The sequence below is a fragment of the Thermobia domestica genome, chromosome 9 (assembly GCF_964235325.1).
Source record: "Thermobia domestica chromosome 9, izTheDome1.hap1.1, whole genome shotgun sequence".
Classification (NCBI taxonomy): Eukaryota; Metazoa; Arthropoda; class Insecta; order Zygentoma; family Lepismatidae; genus Thermobia; species Thermobia domestica.
In genome coordinates this window covers 173,990,076-174,011,668 of record NC_137462.1, presented here as the reverse complement: position 1 = coordinate 174,011,668, position 21,593 = coordinate 173,990,076, and the positions used below count along the sequence as shown (strand labels likewise).

The 21,593-nt window shown below is 34.7% G+C and overlaps 1 protein-coding gene across 1 annotated transcript in view; it reads right to left on the bottom strand.

Annotated features, from left to right (window-relative positions):
• LOC145694202 (uncharacterized) overlaps window positions 1-19,788 on the bottom strand; it is a 93,914-nt gene extending 74,126 nt beyond the window's left edge. Inside the window, exon 1 of the mRNA XM_081770316.1 lies at window positions 19,655-19,788. The gene's annotated coding sequence lies outside the window, so the exon portion shown is untranslated. The remainder of the gene's footprint in view (window positions 1-19,654) is intronic.
• Between the last annotated feature and the right edge of the window lie 1,805 nt (window positions 19,789-21,593).

Here is a 21,593-nt window from a genome sequence, read left to right as displayed (position 1 = left end):
AAGTAATAGTAAATTTGAACCTCTTTCGGTTTCAATGGAGTGTGGATAGTCATGATATGTTGATTTGAGACGATTAATCGTTTGCGAAAAACTACTTTTCGCTATCTATTACCGCTTTTGTTCTATTGCAATCAATTTTGAAACATGAAATGCCTAATTCGAACCACTTCCGGTTTGAATAGAGAGTTAATGGAGCAAATGGAACCTATCCTTGGTATACTGAATCGATTGGAAGAAAACTGTTTCTTAGAAGTGGAATTTTCGCCTTTCGTCATTTAGAAGTGGAATTTTCGAAACTGTTTGTAAATGAGAACATATTTGTAACAAGCTTTCCAGCCTAATTTGAGAATATCGTGAATAACTTTATTTTTTACGTAAATTTTGATCTCCCCCTTCCCTTAGGACATGCATTTTAATGAAAGTGACATGATAGAAACCAAACCCCAAGCCAAGTGCTAACAGTGTTCAAAACTTTAATTCCAACAAACGCAGTGTGGATTTATATAACGAGCATAGATTTTAAACTTCTTGCTCCCTAGGATACATATTTTAATGAAAGTAACTTGATGAAAACCCGGTTTGAACACAGTACTAACTACTGTATGCTCGAAATTAATTTGAAACGGTTCAGTCGTTTTCCGTCATGAGATACAAAACGTCAATTTGAATATCGAGAAAAATATTATACATATTGCTTCAATCAAAGGGGAATTTCGAAAACACCGGGGCATATATTCACTTATTTTTAGTGAGGAGTTTTTATACTGAGTTTAACCTTCGCATCATGAGACACAGATGACATACTCCACTTTGGAATAAACTACCTGGAATGCCCGTTCTTCGCACGGAAAGAATAGATTTACGAAAGATGTTTTAATTCATCCCCTCCCTTTGTATACACATTTCAATGAAATTGTAATGATAATGGGGTGAACGTGAACTAAAACAGCATCTGTAGTGTCACTATTCATCTCAGTAATCCCGAAAAGTATGAATTGGACACAAATATCTGTCATTTTTAACCAACTTCAAAAAAAGGAGGTGGTTCTGAATTTGACACATTTACATTTACAGATTGGTCACACATATTTCGTGGACTGGCTCAGATGTCTAATTATCCTACTGGTATAACGAAAAAAATGGAAAAATTAAATAAAGAGAAAAAATGACTTCAAAAATGCACTGAAACCTAGAAGATATTAAAACAAGATATTAACCTACTTCTAAAAACCGTTAAAAAATAGAAACTAAAAGAGCTAAAATGTAGAAATTAACAAAAGCGTTAAAAAAGTAGAAACTGACAAAAGCGTTGAAAAGTAGGAACTAATACGCTAAAATGCAGATATAATAATAATAATAATAATAATAATAATAATAATAATAATAATAATAATAATAATAATAATAATAATAATAATAATAATAATAATAATAAAACGTTTAAAAGCAGAAAATAATTATAAGAATTTATATTAAAAAATTGAAGTCTGTGGCAAACAATAAATTAATGCCTCATAAAATTATCATCGATTCTAATTTTATATTAGGTATTAATATGTTTAGCTTGTGATAGACTTCAATTTTATTTTTATAAATAATATCTAGTAACGAATTATTTTCTGCTTTTAAGCACTTTATTATTATTATGAGTATCTGTTTTCTGCCGTTTTTATTAGTTTCTACTATTCAGCGCTTTTGTTGAAGATGATTAATTTTGTTTTTTAAAGATTTTATTGATTATTATTTTTATGTCACCCCTTGTCACACACACGCATGTTGGTAATGTTAAAAAAAAGCGTTATTCAGGCCATGGACCATTCATGTACGTACTAAAAAAATAATCAAATTCTGTGTAGTGGTCAACGCATATAAAAATTTGATCCCCTCTAAGCCACTTACTGTATGCTCTTACGGAAAACTAATGTGATAAAAACCTAAGTAATGTCAGGGTCTACTTATGTACCAAAAATCATTAAAATCAATCAGTCGGTGTAAGAGAAGTCAACCATTAAACATTTTTGCATTTCATTTTTTATATATACGAGGAAGTACCCAAAAAAGGAATTTTTCACTTTGTTTTATTGTTGCCTACATGTACTATATATTGCTTAGGTACATATATATTTTAGAAACATTTAAGTACGTATACCTGCATGTACATTACTCTAGTTACCTTCAAAGTAATGTCCATGTGCTTTAGTGCACTTGTCCCAACGCTTCTCCTACTGTTGGAAAGAGTTTCGAAACTCTTCTGGTCAATACTATTCAAGGTTTTTCTCGTAGTGTCTTTAAACTCATTGACCTTACTCAATTGCTTCCCTTTCAGATTCTTTATCAGCCGCGATAAAAAAAACATAAGGTGCTAAATCGGATGAGTAAGGGACATGCGACATAAGCACCTTGTTCTTTATCAAGATATATCGTACTGACATGGCCGTGTAGGCTGGGGTGTTGTCGCAGTATAGTAACCACATTCCACTTCGCCACAGTTCTGGAGATTTCAGTCGCACATTTACATACCATCTTCTCAAGACATCCAAGAAAAATTGCTAGTTCACTGTTTATCCTTGGGGAACAAATTCCTTATGGACAATCCCATTAACATAATAAAACAAAAACAAATCAATATTGTTTACGCATTGGATCGAACTTAGTGTGCTTCCTTGGGAGGTGGCGAATTTGGAGTTTTTAACTGGCTGGATGCTTGTTTTGATTCAAGATCGTACCCGTAACTCCAGGACTCTTTCGCAGTCGCAATTTCGTTTGAGAAAATTTGGGTCATTATGCAGTTCAGTCTTCAAGTCGCGACAAACATTCAATCGAATGTGTCTCTGCTCCTCTGACAGCAACTGAGACACAAATTTCGCACAATCTTCTCATTTTCATATCGTCCGTTAAAGTGCGCTGGCAGGTACTATAGGATAACCTTACTTCTTGAGAAATTTGCTCGATGGTCTTTCCACGATCTTCATTCATGATATCTCGAACTTTTCCGTTTCTCGAATGTTTTTTTTTTTCATTTCTTCCTTGTCGAAGGACGGCCAGGCAATGGCTAATCTTCAGTTAATATGTCACCATTTCTGCAGCAGGAAAACCACTCGTAGACTTATATCTTTCCCAAAGCAACATCATTAAAAGCTTGGCGAACCATAACAAAAGTTACAGCTGCAGTTTTTCCCAGAAAAAAAAAAGATTCTTTACTCCTTGTGCCATCTCAACAATCAATCAAAAATCGTTTGTCTCCTGCCGCACTACCACACACAATCCAACACTACGAACGAAAGACTCAGTCAGCACTGAGTAATGTCAACTTGCAGATCGATGCAAGATATCCCATAGTAATGACACCTAGCGGGACAAGCGGTAATTACATCGGTAATCTGCTCAACATTCTTTTTCCGTTTTTTGAGGGGGAAGTATCCCATCATATATTATAAACCCCCACCCTGTCCCCTTTAGGATACGAATTTTAAGAATTCAATAGCCTAAGGTCTTTCTTACAGCTATCTAGAAACATGTCAAAATGCGGACAAATAAAAAATATGCAACTTTCATGCAAAACTAAAGATTACCTTCCCTAAGTACATTAAAAAATTATTAAAACATCTATAAGGCTATCCCTCTTTCTTAGCAGTTAATTGTCCTAAACTGACATAAAATAACGGCTACTTCCGGTTGATGTGGAAAGTTGAAATTTGGCACAATTGTAGCTTTTCGGCACTAAGCCACAGGAAAATTGCCAAAAGTGAATATTTTTAATTTTTACGGGATCTAAAGGGGAGGATGAAGAAATTCCCCATGTTATTTAAATCAACTTTTTTTTTGGGGGGGGGGGGGGCATATAATCTCATGTTTTAGGTACTTGGAATTGGAATAAAAACTTGAAGCTCGTTATGCTTGTACGTTTTCGTTAACTTTATCTAAGTAAATTACCAAAAATAAAAATTTCCAGCATTGGAATGGTTTTATGGGGAACTGAAAAATCTTCCCCATGTTATTTATATGGGCCACCTTTTACACCCCAAAATTATTGGACACTTCCTGTAGTGTTACAATGATGAAATTTGGCATGATTGTAGCTTTTCAGGACTAACCCACGGGAAAATTGCTAAAAGTGAATATTTTTTAGTTTTTAAGGGATTTAAAGGTAGGCATAAAAAAATTCCTTGTTATTTAAATGGGCGTTTTCTTGGGATATAAAATCTTATCTTTTAGATCAATGATGGCCAACTTCTTTGAACTAAGGGGCCGTGTTATAGAAATTTCTATGTGGTGAGGGCTGCAATTTCATATGATACTTTAAAGTCACTTTCCCAATTATCTTGAAAATTTCGGTTTTGATCACTAACTTTCCTTTTCTTACTCATATTGAAGTGCCACCGACTTAAAAAATCAACTCGAAATAATATAATTCTTGAGGAAGCACCTTTTAATTCTTAAGCGTGCTGAGGTAATGTACCAGTCTCACAGACTCAGAGTTGCCAGGTTCTCAACGACAAAATCACTTTAACAAGTCTTAAAAATTCCTTTTGCTCAATAAATATCCTTACATTCTCAAGATTGGGTGAAAATATCTTGGATAATTTCTCAAACATAAAAACATATGTAAGAAACGGAAGAAAGATTTTAAATCTCAAGTAAAAACATATATCTGCCCTCAGTAGTACTGACATTTAGTAATATTCAATATTCACAGCCACTCATTTTTAACGATGCAGCATGAACAAAAATGCTACGCTTAAATTTTTAGATACCTAACGTACCCAAATAATAATAATAATAATAATAATAAACACTACTCTAACCAATCTTACCCTTATATTTATTTTTGGTTTCAGTGCCTAAAACATACATCCACTTGTGTATTAGTCCAAGGTATTACATTTTAATTATTTTTAAAAACTTTTATATATGTAATAAAATATATAGAAAATGTTAACACATATCTTCTCGAGGTCCGCACTAGAAGAACTCGCGAGCATCCCTCTTTTAGATAGTTGAAACAGGAAAAGAAACTTGAAATTTGGTAGAATTATAGGTTTCAAAGATGCAAAGTTGTAGACTGAGCAATCGGGTCAGAACCCCAGCTAGCCAAACGCTAGTCCTAACTATATACAAGGTGTTTCGAAACAACATCGACAACGTTTGGAGCGTGATTCCTGACACTAATATAAGACAAAAAGTATAGACCAACCTGGGTGCACAAATGCTTCGTTTCGAAGTTATGGACTGCCGAAAACATGAAAAGATTAACTTTATAGATTCATAGCTCAAAAACAATAGTTTTAACATACAGTTATTAAAACTGAATAGAGATGCAAAAAAGCCGGCTTTTTCGAATCGATGGTTTTTTGCACATAAAAAGCCGGCTTTTTTGGGAAAAAAACGAGAATTTTGGAAATTTTGGCTTTTTTCATTTTCATGATTTTTCTGTTTAAATAGCTTTCTTATAGTATACTCTAAAGTTAAATAAGATTTCATGACCTGAATGCCATATTTCGCTTTGGAATTCACCATCATGATGGATGGAGCACATGGTTTATGAATTAAAGTAAACATAAAGTACGTAGTATTTGAGGGCAATTTTAGAAGCTGTTTAACCTTATTTTAACTTCTGAATCATCCACATTTTTTCTTCTCTAGATCATTTCTTTTTAGTCATCCGTATTTCATATCTTGGAGCTTAGAACCCTAGCTTCTAGCACATAATTAAACTTATGTTTTTCAATATATCCATGAGAGCGTATTTCCACATTTCCGTTATACTGTAGCTGTGCAATGATTTAACAATAATCTTCCGGACACAACCTTGAATACCATTTGATAGAAATAATCAGTATCGGATTTAGAAAAATATTTGGGAGGGGCTTTTCTGAATAATGTTTGTTTTTTTTAAAAAATTCCTAACTTTTATTTAAGAGGAGCTTACGTTTATGAGTACAGGCATAACAAATATTTCGTTTCGTTTGTATATTCAGCTATAATCTTTCAGATACAACCTTGAAGACCATTTTATACTGACAATCAGTGGCGGATTTAGAAAAGAATTTTGGGAGGGGCTTTTTTTTATTAATGCTTAGTTTTTTTAAAAATTCCTTTTTTTTAAAATTTGAGGACAGCTTGAAGTTTATGAGTAAAGGCAAAACTAATATTTAGTTTGTATTAGAAATTCCGTAATTTCAGGGTAGAGGCTTCAATCCGAAAGACATCCCCACCCTTAACCTTCTTCGCAAATCCATCACTGCTGGTAATTAGTAATAACAAAGATTTAAAAACGATTAGAAAGGAAGTCGGCCAGGACACACTATCTCTACATTCACAGATGGGATTAAGAAAACGTTTGTCAAAATGGTCGAATGCGGGGTTGAATCCCGGACTTCACGATAGAAGCGCAAAAGCTAACCACTCCCTCATGTTTGTTGTGCTTAACTTAAATGTATTCTCTCTCTCTCTTTTTCTATGACCACAAAAACTCTCCATTGACTTCTGTCCTTATCCAATTCAATCCAGTTTCTACTCTGTATTCCTATTTCTGCTAAATCAATCTTAATAATGTCCTCCCATCTGGGCCTAGGTTTTCCTAATGCACGTTTCCCGATTGGATTTCCAGTTAAAACTTTGAAAGCGTTCCTACTTTCTTCCATTCTGGCTACATGACCTGCCCACATGAGCCTCCTAGACTTGATGACTCTAACGATATTTGGTAAACCGTATAAATTATGTAGTTCCTCCTTATGAAGTTTCCGCCATTCCCCATTTCCGTTCCTCTTGGGTCCAAATATTCGTCTCAGAATTTTATTCTCAAATAATTTCAGTCTGCGTTCTTCCCGCAGCGTAAACGATTATGTTTCACAACCATAAAGCATAACAGGCATGATTATCATTTTATATATTTTAAGCTTTAAATTCCTTGACAGAATTCGCGACTACAAAATGTTTTGAACTGAATAATAACAAGAATTTCCTGATTTCAGTCGACATTTAATTTCTTTGTGGGTATGATTTTGGTCTGGTAATACTGATTCAAGATATTTGAAAGTATCCACTGTGTCGAAAGTATTAATTGATATTTTAACGCACTCACAGTTTGCCAAATTACGATCCTTGTGAACTTCCTTGGTTTTAGATTTCTCTGCATTTACTCATATCCCTGCAAGCGTTTAATAAATCCTCTACATTTCTTTCGATTGTTCTCCTATTAGATTTACATCATCAGCCTACACCATAACCTGGTGAACACCATTCAACTCTAGGCCCTGGTTCCTATTTTTGATTTTTCTTATAGGATACTCCGGAACAAAGCTGAATAATAACGGCAATAACGCATATCCTTGTTTCAGGCCAATCTCGACGTGGAAGCTCGCATTTTTCTACTTGGACTTTACTCTGGGATTCATTTAAACACTTAGTAAATCTAGCTTTTTCGGTATTCCAAATTCTGTAAGAATGTTGTACAATGTTTTCCCCTAACCGAGTTGTAAGCCTTTCTAAAATCAATAAACAGTCGATGTACTAGGTAATATATTCCCATTTATTTTCGAGTATTTGTCGAATGGTAAATATCTGATCGATTTCGACTAAATACACACTGATAATCTCCAATAATTTCATCTGCGTATGGGGTCAATCTTATTAATAGAATGTTGAGAAATGCCTCGATAATTATTACAATCAATTTTGTCTCCTTTCTTGTGAATTAGAACAGTGATTAATTCTTCCACTCTTTTAAAATGTATTCCATAGTTTTTCTTTTTGGTAAAAAAAAAAAAAAAAATCGTAACGATATGTTGAATTTTCTTGTTAAAAATTCAGAAACCTTCAGGACTGGGTAAACCGTGATGGTTGTTATATATTCTACATCCTAGGAAACCATACTCTCAGATGAACCGTCTTACGTATATGATCCATGAACAGAAAATTCGGTACTTTCCCGATTCTGAACAAGCTTAAGGAACAGTCAGTGCATTACAGAATTTGGAGCTTTACCGATTTTGCAGATCCGAAGCACCTGATAGGTGGTAACGGATTATTACGTTTGTGATCAATCAGTGAAAAATTTGTTCGAAATATTCATACAATGTATATAAAAGTTAAAACTTAACTGAAAAATTTCAAGAATGTACAGAACCCCCCGAAACGAAACTCTTGATGTGCATATTTCTCTCATGTTTTTTCTTTATTTTGCTTCAAAAAGAGGTTGTGTGATATTTTGAAGTAAAAATACTACATACAATTTTGCTAGTTATTTATGTATCATTTTTAAGTACTTATTGTATATAAGAGGCTAAAATATTATTACATATATTGGTTAATCCTTTGGAATTCATAATGTAAAAATGTTAAGAATTTAAAAAAAGATCTTTTTGAAATTCATGGTTTATTTTCGAGGTTTCATATTATTATCTGCATCAACCACTAATTAAATGAGTTTTTTGTTGTAGAGAAGCGAAACAAAGCCTGCGTTATCAGTTTAAAGCAAAATTTTCAAAAAAGCCCAAAATTTCCCAAGCAAAAAAGCGAAGCAGAAAAAACCGAGTTTTTTTCCAAAAAAGCCGGTTTTTTCCGAGCCCTTGCATCTCTAAAACTGAATAATAATGTTATTTAAAAAGTAGTTCACAAGAAATCAAAACAACATGATACGCAACGAAACGCAGTTGAGATCGTTCCTCTAGTAGCTGTCTTAACTTAGAATTTAGGGACGTTGTTTTTTTCTTGCAACACTGTCATTTTTATGGATGGCAACACTGAAAATCTTTCAGATTCATATTTTCTGTTGTAGAATAACATTATCTATGATTCCGGTAACTTGCATTACATTATCATCTTTCACTTATGAATAGACAGGCAAAAGAAAAATGGTAAATTTTGTAATATTTTTAGTAAGGCAGACTCTTAATAAATCTTTTGATGCACTGAAACATCAGCAGTGTTGTCAATTCAGAGCGTTAATTTATGAAAACTATGATTTCTGTAGTTCCCCCTTACAGAGGCTTCATCCGATTAATTATCGTTGGAAATGAAAAAAATATTTTTTTCTGCTAAATAGTTTCCAAGCTACTCCAACTAAACAAACTGAAAGTTAACGACGAAACATCCATACCTATCAGTTATGAGTCAATTTACGTGTTTTGCAAAACAATTGATTTACACCTTTTGTTACATCTGGCAACACTGTGTGGTTCCTAGTGTACTTCAATCGTTGCTTCCTATTTTAAAATTATATGCATAAACAAGGCTTCATTTTGGTATTACCATTATTTGTGTATTGCTTCAGGTTCAAAAGTTCTACTATCTTAAACTCCGGGTTGCATTGTATATTGGACACCCTGTTTCACCATTAACTTTGTCCAAATATACAGAATGAGAAGATGTTCTACTTACTGGTAGATCTTACTGTTTTTCTATGTTAATATGTGATTATTCCATACTCTAATGACTATCATACCAATCGTAAATATCAACTATATACCTAAAAATTGAGAAAGGTCTAGCAAGGAAAATCAAAAGAAGGCGAACCCAGCGAAAAGTAAGATTACGTAAGAGTGTTTGAAGATGGAATGGTACCTGCGAAAGGATGCATAACGAACCGGTGAGAGCAATTATAAAGGTATCTAAGCGTGAAAATTCTCTTTTGTTCTTGGGTAGCCTGAACTAGTTTCATTATACAACAAAGTTTAAAAAAGAAGAACTTATAATTTAATTTATTTTATTATTGGTTTTATTTTCTTTCTTTCTGCAGTTTCAATAAGGGATATGCGAGTAACTTGTGACATTAGGATGATCACGATGAGGCGAAACCCACTGGGAGTTCAAAGCTCTCTGAAGAGCATGAGAGTTTTTAACTGTCCTCGTTGTTTGTGTGTTCAGTGGTTGAGTTCGGGAATCATGAAACGCGCAAGAAAAAAAAAAAAAAAAAAAAAGAACCGAAATCTTTCAGTTTAACTTCGTATGATTATGTCCTTTAAACGAAGAGACGTGGACCTACATGATTAAGGCAAGTGAATAATGATGGAGGAATCGGTGGAATGAGACTATGAAAGGAAAGGGGAGTACCTCGAGAAAACTCATGGACACGATATTGTCCAGCACAAACTTACTTGACAGGGATTGAAAGAGGGACCCTACGCACAGAGATAAACGCTCTGCCACTGAGCCACCACCGTCCCCCCCCCCTTAAGTGAAAGAAAGAGAAACAAGAGTAAGAAAAGAGTTTTAAAAAGTGGTAAAGCTCTCACCTGTGGAGCGAGTGTTCCTGATTCGATCCTGGGACATATAAGTTGCTGGTGAACAACACTGTATCCATGGGTATTTTCCGGGCCCTCCCGTTTTTACCACATTATCATTCCACCAAATACTTTCATAGCCATTTATTTTCATTAATTATCCGTGTCCTAGCCTGCAGGACATAACTATAGGATATTAAACTGAAAGATTTTGTTTAGTTTCTCTTTCTTTTTCTTTCTTCTTCTTTTTTTGTTTGTTTTTCCATTTCAATATGCACAAACATAATCGATTCTGGCCAGCTGAAGCCCTTTGTGAGTCCCAGTGTGGAAGGAAACAGGAGTACCTCGAGAAAACTCACGGACACGATATTGTCCAGCACAAACTTACTTGACAGGAGATCGAACGAGGGACCCTTACTATACTGAATATGATAATTTTCTTGTAACTAAGGGCAAGCAATTTTCTTTATAAAATAGGAGTAGCATATCTTTATGTTTTGATTGAAATAAACCTCCCTCCCTCCCTCCTCAATTGAAAGCATTGAAAGCAATGCTCTCCCACTAAACGCCCGCTCTACCCACTAAAGTATTGAGGAGGGAGGTTTATTTTAATCAAAATACAAAGATATGCTACTCCTATTTTATAAAGAAAATTGAAAGCAATGTGCTGATTTAATTCTAACTTTAAGCTGTAAATCTTGTACTACAAAGTTTTGCGGCTTCACGTAAATAGGATCAGTCAATGTCATATAAGACCCACTGAAATATGTTCAGGTGATACGTATCATTACAATAATGAATACCACGCATCAAGCTGCTAGTTCTACAGTTTCAGCCAGTGATATGTATTCACTCGAGAGAATCGATATGCTCCAAGCCTGCATGTGCTGTGGAGTGTGACAATAATAGCGTTGACCACAGCAACGAGACGAGACGTACTTTTTCAAAATTCGGAATGAGACGAGATACAACCATTTTCGAAGGCCTTATATGGGTAAAACTAGTTCAACGCAGGTCTTAGTTCTCAAACAGTATTTTAATGTTACATAATGCAAGTATAAACCTATAATTTGATAAAGTGGTTGTAGGATCACAATGAAGGGCATTGGTCAATGTTTCAATACACACAAATCATTAGACAATATACCCCAATAGTAAATATGGTTTAAATGTTGTTATAGGCCTATCACACCTTTCGTGGATCTCTCGTGACACGGAAAGATTCTGATTATTTCTAGACGAAATTAACAACTAAAAAAGGGAGGGCGTAAATTTTGTACATAAATTTACGGAACGAGGCGAGAAAGAATTCATTTGTCTTTGTTTTTCACGGGAATTTCCGTTTTATAATATGATTTTAGAAGAAACAGCATTTTCAAAGCAATAACTTTCATCTTATTCCATATATTCCATATTTGTTTTAATCTCTTTACTAAAACCGAAACTGGTATAAATCCACTACCATTTCCCATTTAAATAATAATTGAGAAAATATCACACCATACAAACCAAACTCCTTAACGTGGCGTACGCATTACATTGTTACTTGTTATTCATATAAAATTTTCTGAAACTGTACCCAATACGTGCTGTAGATGTATTTTTTGTAATCCTTTGTTAAAAGAAAATGAGAGTCGTCTTGGATTCAGAGATACATCTATGATAATATTGAATGGTTTTGATATTTTTTTTCTTAAATTAAATACTGGAAATAGACTCTAAAGTTGTATAATTATAATATTTGTGTTAATAGGTAGCGTTTGTAATTTCAGAAATAAATAGCATATAAATACATTCTTTTGTCGTGAAAGCATTACAGTATTTGCAAAACTTTGAACTACATCTGTAAGTTTGTTATTACACTTCATTTGCTAATAACGATGGCGTATACAATAATTTGTTGATTATTTATCAACATTGTTGCCAGTTAAAAACTATAACCGGAAAAATAGTTCCTAAGCTTCAGTGTAACTAGTTGGATCAAGAGGAGATACGTTGTATTCACCGTACAATTTATTCCCTTATTATTAACAGAAGAGAAACGTGTAATTTTAAAAAAAAATAATAAAAATATGGCCTTATTGTCCCTGCCTAAAAAAGCGAGTGGGAAGTCGCGTACCTATATTTAAGAGTATAAACCTACATTTCAAACGTATAGACATATTGCAGCCCTCCTCCCTTAATTCTTCTTGGTTAAATTATTTTAACTCTCGCAATGAACAGAAATAACACCCTATACAGTCCTAAAAAATAAATATATCGTAATATTACATGTACGTAGGCCTATGTGGTTCTCTCGCAATAATTGGAATACAAGCAATGCTTTTAATACGTCTGACATTTCAGGAAAGAAGTCTTAGCTGCGCACAATCAGTGGCATATTTACGATTTTGTTTCGGGAGGGGCTTTGCTAACCTTCGGAAGGGGGCTTTGCCTGAAAATGTGAAAATTCTGCAAGATATTTCATATACTTTACTATAGTAAGTAAGATCTCGGGGGGGGGGGGGCTTAAGCCCGGAAGCCCCCTCTAAATACGCCACTGCGCACAATGTTTGTCCATCGCAAAGCTCACTTGGCAAGAGCTGGGATTGAACCAGAGATCCTACGCACCAGGGGGAGCGCTCTCTGACCAATCGTGTTACCTTATGCCCAGCATAATGTAACATGGCCCGATGCTTTTGAGCACCTTGTATGTTCGTAGAAAATTTAAAATTTATTTAGAATGTTAATAGTAACTTTTATTTTATAGTAGAGCAAACCGTAGGTTGAGAATTTTGTGTAATTTTAGTAAAACAGATCATTTTAATAGAGGTTATATGAAGATTACATGATTATTAATTATATTTTATATATTTTACGTATTTATCCATGAATATATTATTATTTTAGACAAATAAGTGTGTATTTCGGCTTTTTCAATGGTTTCCAGTTCATTTCTATTCATATTTCGGCATAGGGAATCTTCACAAGAAAGCTAAAAAATTTATTTCGTAAAATTTTCTTCAAAATTCCAAATTAATAAAGTCAGCCATAATTTCTTCTTGGTGCATCTCTTTGTTTCGAAGTAAAATTATCTGATTGGCTAATCCACAATCACAGCTGCGGCTGAGATTTCGGTTCTCTTTGATCTTCACTCAGAAGCCTATCATCCTATGATTACGTCATAATTATCTTCCAATTGGGGATCATCTCGTAACTCTTTGTATTACGGCGTCAGCCATTTCAAGAGTCAGACGTGCAGTGTTTAGCGTCTGCGAAAAAGTGGAATAATTTGTAATCACGTGAAAATTGTGTCAAATTCTTCGTTTCGGCGAATATTGGAAGAGATAACTGTACGATGTTTGGTGTATTAACAAATTGTTAATCCGGAAATAAGACAATTGTGAAGTAATTTCGCATAACACAACGGATACTAGCCTGTAGCTATCCAGTGGTATGGAATGAGCTCCTTAGAAAATTTTGCGTTCTCGGTCCACCAGAGAACCTAAGAGAAGAAAGAGGAGACGGTGGAAGAGAGAGGAAGAATATTGAGTAGTGGTGCAGACCCGAGGAAGAAGAAGTCAAGCCACGCTCGATGGCTTTTCTGGAAAGGTGCTGAAGGAGTTTCCAAAAAATTATTTTTGAGACCACGTATCACGAGTTTCCAAGGGAACCTCGGGTGGAAGTTATCAGGACTTTTTTTTTGTTGTTTAACATATCCGTTTAATCTCGGTGTAAGAAGAGGATGTCAAGTAAGTAAGGAACAGTGAAAGTGAAACTCAGGTATTTGGCTTCAAAATTTTCCTTGTTCTGGCAAACTATCATGAGTGAATATATTTTCTGGTGTTTGTGTAATACTTGTAATATGAAGCACTAAATTCGTAAAGTTTCCCTCAACGCCGCACGCATGTAGATTTAGGCAATGTGACATCGTGTTTTCATTCGATGGGGGGAAAAGAAAGCTAGAATCTCAGCGCAGAGCGATTGTCGTAATCTCAAGAAAATGTGTGTACCACACACACATTTTCCCCAGTGATGAAAGATGTTTTAGATTCCCCAAAATCTAGAAATTATTCGTTTTCGGTAATTCTGCTCAAAATTCAACCTTTATTCATTTTGGCATGTTTTCTTTGGTTTGACGTAGAATGATTATGAATGTTGCAGATGTAAACAAGCGTCAGTTTCACGGCTATTGTTTAGTGCAAGGGTACATGCATCTTGCGTACCGATAACCGAAAACGTTCATCAATAGGTTAAACCTACGTACTATTTTAGAAAACTGATACCCATCAAGTTATAAAATGCAATGTTGATAATTACTAGTAAATATTTTTCCTTCTTTTAAGAAATTGAATATATTCAGAACGACACTAATGCAAAACTAACCACTGCGTCTTCGGTAGAAATGTGGTAGCGAAAACAAAATATAAATGCAAGTTAAGTATGGTGCTTTAGGAAATGTATGTGTGATTTTTTTTTTTTATTAATATATATATACTTGTTTAGGTTAAGTTAGTTTAGTTAGATTAGGGCTTTAGGTTTAAGTTGTGTGAATATATTATATGCATGTCTTGCCTGTGCTAGATTGTCATGTGGGTCCGAGCTGACAAGAGGTCGCGAAGAGCGTAAATCCTCTACGCCGGCCACGATCTCGATGCACAGAAGAGTGTAAGCACCAAGGAATATATGTAAACAAAAGGCAAATTAAGCTAACCACAATCTGTAGGCAGTGAATTTATTATTTTCGGTAGTGTTTTGTATTTTCTATTGTATTCTTTTGTTTGTTTTGCGCGTCGATGCCATGGAAATGCTCTAGAAGGCAAGAATATTCAATGAATATCAAAGAATATGAATATTTCGAGAATATAAACAAAAGTAAATAATGTTTTTGGCTTTGAAAGTATAGAAATCGATTTTATTAAACTTTATTCAGATGGGTATGTCGGTTCAATGTAAATATTTTCCTGTTAACGAATATTTTGTGCTACATTCATGAATATTTTGAAAGAAAATAAAACTTACTAGCCGTGAATGCATCTTTCTTTTTGAATACGAAATCTAACTAGCTTGTAATTTTAAGAAGTCGTAGAAACATGTAATCGATGTTTTTGGTATGCATGCGAAGCATGATACAAACAAGAGCAGTGTGCAGAATAAGTTTACTGGGGAAATGAAATAGCTGTGAAATTCAGGGAAGAGACTTTCCTTAGTGTGACCGAGTTGAAAACAACCGAATCTGTAGAAATTTCTCATGTTATCAATTTCTATCAAAATCTCAGTTTGGATTTTTTTTTTTTAAATTACAAAATTCTGTTTCAAAAGATTTTTTTTTTTTAATTCAGATAGGACTTTCACAGACAACATCAAGATCTTCTTTGTGCTCAGTGCCAGCTCCACTCGGAGGTCGGTGTCCTGTGTCTGTAGTCGTGGTTCACAGCCTATTTCCGGATGGGATGTGAATGATGAACTGCAGGCCTGGATGTCGGGCTGTGAGTTGAGATGGAAGAAAGTTTGGAAGCTTTATATTTCGGGCCAAATTTGAGTTCTACTTTCCGTAGATGATTGGCTTGGTGATTGTATCAGTGACTGTTGATGACGAGCCCATACGGGCCCAGTAGGTTCGGTGTCACTAGTCAGTGATACATTCAACATAGCATGTAATCTCAAGGAAAGGGAACATCATACAAGAAAACACAACAATTCATCATCATTATTATTATTTTATTTTTATTTTAAAGTAAAAATCGCAGTCCCTGATATAGATATATCCATCAATATGTATACCCCTGCATATTTCTAAAGGCTATATTTTTCTTTCCTTCCTTTCCTTGTGTCCGATTTCTCTTTGTGTTTGGTGCTAAACACAACCAAGTGAATAACAGTCGTATTTCATGGTTCTACGCTCAGTATTCTCGGAGACTTGATAAACCAATTAAAAACTGGAAAAGACCCCCCCCCCCCTATTTTCCTCTTAGAAGACTCATTTCGCATCACACCTAATCTAGAACCTAGGGTGAAAATAAACCATTTATGCGAAATTTTGGGTCTGAACACCTCTGAACAATTTGGAAATCTGGTTACGGTAAAGAAATAATTCAAGCCCTCTATACACCCTAAGGGGAAGTATTTCGTAAAATTTCGTAAAATGTAGATTTTAAGATGCAAAACTAAGATGGTAATAATCAATTGATGAGGAAATCAGTGAATGAGTGTGTGGATTTACTCTTTTATATAAATCTATATAGAATTTTCATCTAGAGAAAAACTGAATGTGATGGAGTTAATCATAAATCTCGCTTGTGACATAATGGCTAGCACTCTTGTCTTCTGCACACCCGATGGAAGCTCATGTGGTTCAAATTCCACGTTAATAAGTAGGTCCCGTCTCATATATCCTCGCTGCTGAAAGGGACGTTAAACTCAAAATCAACTCAACTCTTGTCTTCTGTACAGAAGATCAGGGTTTATTCCCGGCAACATCTGTTACTCAAAACTTCAATTTGTTTTTATCTATTTCTCTATGAGGGTATGCAATTAGCACAGGAATATATGTATATGATTCACAATTTTTAAGTCTGAAGCAAAGTTTTTCACATGTGTTTTTGTCTCCTCTTTAGTTTCTTCTATCACTTTAGCAATACATTTAATAGGAATGAATACAAAGCTTCGCTCGAACAAATTTGCGTCATTCAAAACTTCGCTTAATCAATTAAAATCTAATAATAATGTTATATTTCCCATGTCCATTGTGGTAGTGTACCATCAGGGGCGCACGGTTTGGACCCCTCCAATACTTCATAACTCGACTAACATTAGTACACTTTCCTAATATAACTATAATTGTTCAACAGAGAAATGATTGATGTAGCTTAAAAATTTGATGTTATTCTTTATTTATACTCTTGAGAATATTTGTGGCAGTAATTAACAATTACTTATTGTCTGAGAATGTGGGTGTGGTGAAGAACAGAAAGAATTAGTTGGGTCGAGCGGAAAGCGAACGAGAGGGTGATAGAAATGGTGGGGGAGAAAAGAACACTTTTAGATATTATTAGGAAGAGGAAGAGAAACTGGTTGGGACATTGCCTAAGAAGAAATTGTATCATGAAGGACGTCCTAGAGGGTATGGTGGCAGGAAAGAGAGGCATGGGGCAAAGGAGACTACAATTAATGGATGATATAAAAACAGAAAGATCATAGGTGAAGACGAAGAGGTTAGAGGAGGACCGTGGAGCAAGGAAGCTTCTCAGCTATGGCAAGTGACCTGCCAATAGAGGCAGAATACCTATGATGATGATGATGATATTGTCCTTTCGGGTGCAGAGTAGCACAGGTTTAATAATTCATAGGCTATTGGAGCCTCCAAGATAAAATCTTTGGACTCCTTTCAATTAAAAAAAAAAAAAAAAAAAAAAACACTAGGTACACACCTGTGTACCATTAACTGCTTTTCATACCAAGCGGCTAATACTTGTGCTTAATCTGAGCAGCATGAGTTCGATTCTTGGCTGAGTGTTTTATTTCGATAGAAATTCGAGTAGCAGCTCGAATCCCACTATACAGTAGGTAATGTGTCATGTAATTAATTGTGCTGAAAATAGACATAAACTTCCAAGCAGTCAACCTATTTTTTGTTTATAAAGAAAATATTTCACATTTCAGTGTGGAAGACAGATTCCTATCTAGACACAATCCGGTCGGTTTGGAGATATTGTGTACGTCGAATTCTACGGGCCTTTATTGCATTCTACTCATTTAGTTACATAAGCTAAATATTACAGGAATAGTGGGAACAATTCCCTTCTGCCTATATGATAGGGCAGTGCTGATAGCAGAATATAGGTAGTTTCTCGCGTTTGGCTTTGGATCGCAAGGCACGATCTATTGTAAGTTCTAATTCGAATTATGACCATGGGCGTTTTCAATTGTCTACAAAGTTTCTGTGTTCGTATTCCTATCGAATTAGATTACATAAAATATAGAATAAGATTAACTACGATGAAAATTCAATGAAAAAAGTTTCAGTCAGTGATAATTTCAAATTCTTTCTTTGAGGGGAATTTGAATAAACGGGGATTAAAAGTAGTGCTGCAAAAATATTGATAACTCAGGTTAAGCCTGACGGGAGAAAAAACCAGGGTATCTTATTTCTTGAAGTGAACTTTATTAATAATAATAATTAAAAATAATATGGTCGTCTTAAACCCCTTTGGTGCGGAAAACCCGAGTTCGATTCCCTTTGGCTCAGAAGGAGTGAGAAATTGTTTAATTAAGTTCGTTTTACTATTACTATTATTATTATTATTATTATTATTATTATTATTATTATTATTATTATTATTATTATTCGCTTATCAACTCACAAAAAGACACTAACAAAATGTTTCATACAGCTTGTTTGAGTAATTGTCTCACCTCTGGTGCGAGGAATCTCTGGTTTGTTCTCAGGCCATATGAGTGCGTGGTGGACAATATAACGTCTGTGGCTTTTCTCGAGGTTCTCCCTTCTTCTCCCACATTCTCATTAAATCAATTCATTTCATAATCATTCACTTGCATTAAAAATTCATTTCCTTTAGCTTATAGAGTATAATAAATACTGATATAAATACAGTATTTATATATTAAACACGCTTTGCGTCGGAATGAATTTTGTGGTTTTCCCGATTGGGCCGCTATAATAATTTTGTAAATGAAAAATTAAGAAACTACAATATTACTAGATCGTTAGTACAGAACCCTTTAAAGTTATTACGATGGTCCGTATCTGATTAGAAAGTCTCACCAAGATTGGATTAACTTCCTCGTAAGAAAGTAACGAAATAGAATAAGCATTTAGGTTTCTTGAGACATCCGTGTTCCGTTAAGAAAGGTAATTACAGGTCCCATGGGGGTCTACGCGACGCTAAATATGTTAAAAACTTCTGACAGTTGACATTTTCAAATTCTTTACTTTTAAAACAGTTAAAAATCAAAACTGCACTAAGAATTATGGAACATATTGTACAACATATTTTCTGAAATGCAAAATGATAGAAGATTCCGGAGTTCCTGTATATAGAAAAACGTTGGAGATGACTTCTATATGCTATGTACGACCTCATAGAACAATCATGTTTACTTCAAAGCAACTGATTGTACGTTTAAAGCAGCTGATTCTACGTTTTACTTTTATTATTATGCTGTATATAATGTGCATTTGGCTATTTATCTTATTTTGTTGGAATCACATGAAACACTTTAGGAATAACTTACACGAAACAATTTTAACATAAACACGAAGGAATCATTTTTAAATTAGGTATAATACACGATAAACACTACGCTAACATAAAACCAAAATAGGAAATGATATGTAAAACAGTCTACTCAGGACTTACTCAGTTAGTAATGACCACAATTTAGTAAAGTAATTTTAAGTGTAGCACAAGTTAGTATTAATTATTACTTACAATTTTGTCCATGCATGCCACCACTATCATAAGCAGAAAATCAAAAACTTTCTTAACTACTTATTCACACTTGTTGCATAGCGACACATACACACATTAACAATTGTAGCAATAAGTTCAGTAAGCACATTGTTCATAACTTGTCACATATTGTCAACTGGTGAGAACACCTGATGAGCGAACACTGCCACTCTTGGCGGCACACAGCGAAGATAGACTGGAGTTTGACTTGCGAGGACTCCACCCAACTGGAAGGCAGATAGTGAGTTAATTGCAGTGCAAGACGCCGGAGAAGTTTCGCATGCAGATGAAGAAAGGAAGTTAAAACTACGTAAAAAGAATCGGGGGAAACGGGATTCTTTGCAAGGCAGTTACCCTTGCCGTTTTTCTGTCTCTCTGGAGCACTTCTTCGCTCGAGTACAGTTAGGTCTTCGTGGCGCATCGGCAGCCACCAAAGCGTGGAAATCCTTAACGGATGCTGTTTGACTCTTGGTTAAAAACCAACCGAAGCCGCATACACACTATGACTGCTTTCTCGTCTTATTCTCCGCTACACTATGTCTTATTACCACAAAACCTAGTAAGTCCTTTTTATGTCTTCATCTGAATGGCGTTTACACGCATTAACTCTTTTTCTACCAACACAACAAAAACAATTCTACCGCTTCTAGCCACTAGTTTATGCTCTTCCGAAGGAAGTTAAAAAATCTTTTCAGCTTCAAGAAGAAAAAAAATAGGGGAGAAGAAAATCTTTTCCAAGCTTTGCAACCATAAAACAATCGTAACTGGAAAGCGTTATCAGTCTTTTCTTAGATTATGCAAAATGATGCATGCTTGATGTTCATAAAGTTTAACCAAGGATGGAGAAATGTTTGACTGACATGACCGTACGTTGAAAACACCCAAATTGTCAATATCGTCTCCCACTTCAGCTAGAATTGCCCACGAGAAGAGATTTGGAGCAGATTCTCCTGAAAAGGAGGCTGTGGAAGCGTTGTCTCGTCTCTGAAATTGCATAAGCTACCGTACTTTTATAAGAGCTTGGTCTCTTCTAGTATTTCATCACAAAACTTCTGTTTCGTCTCGTGGGAACACTACTTGTAGCTATTATAACTTGTGAGATTTCCCTTCAATTCTACTTAGAACACCGAGAACAAGGGCGAAATTTGTATTCAGTTTTTGACCTCAAGGGATGACGATTGGAGAAACTCAACTATTTTGTAGAATTCGATTCTCTTGACATATAAAAGTATGAATTATGGATGTTCTGCTTTGTGCTTAACACGTTTATTACTCGTATTTCTTAATTCAGGCCGGACATGTGTGTTTCATTTTCCTTCTGATTCAAGAAGAGAAATCCATACATAGGCTTCAGTCTCGGCAATGTTGAAGGGGATTATGTGGCCATGTATTGCCGAAATAAAAAAAAATAATAATAATAATTAAAAGTTCTTAATGATCTGTGGCGCTGATCAAAACTATGGTTTCTGGTGTATAAATATATCGCTAAAATATATTTTTGTCTCAGGGGTCGACATTGAATTTCATTCGTGGCAGTTAACGTGTGAAGGTGTTTTACTGCGTGCTTCTTCACTTTTTCATAGTTTTTGTAGTAAATGAACTATAATAACTTATTACTCAATAGGTTAGTAAGTTTTCCTATTACGGAATACATTCAACCTTGATTGATTTTCTTTTTTGACCGTTTGAGAATCAGTGTCCATTCCAATGGACATGAAGTTTATCATTTTATATTTTTCTTTATTTTTTTTTAGACAGGATGCTTTAAATGAGACATTTGGTACCTTAGATGGATATTAGAGTGTATTATAAATTGGATAACTTGATATATGACTATTCCCTTTTCGATTTTTTTGAAATACAGAAATATTTCTTTTAACAATTTGGATAAAATCATGCCTCAAAAGGGCTAAAGCAT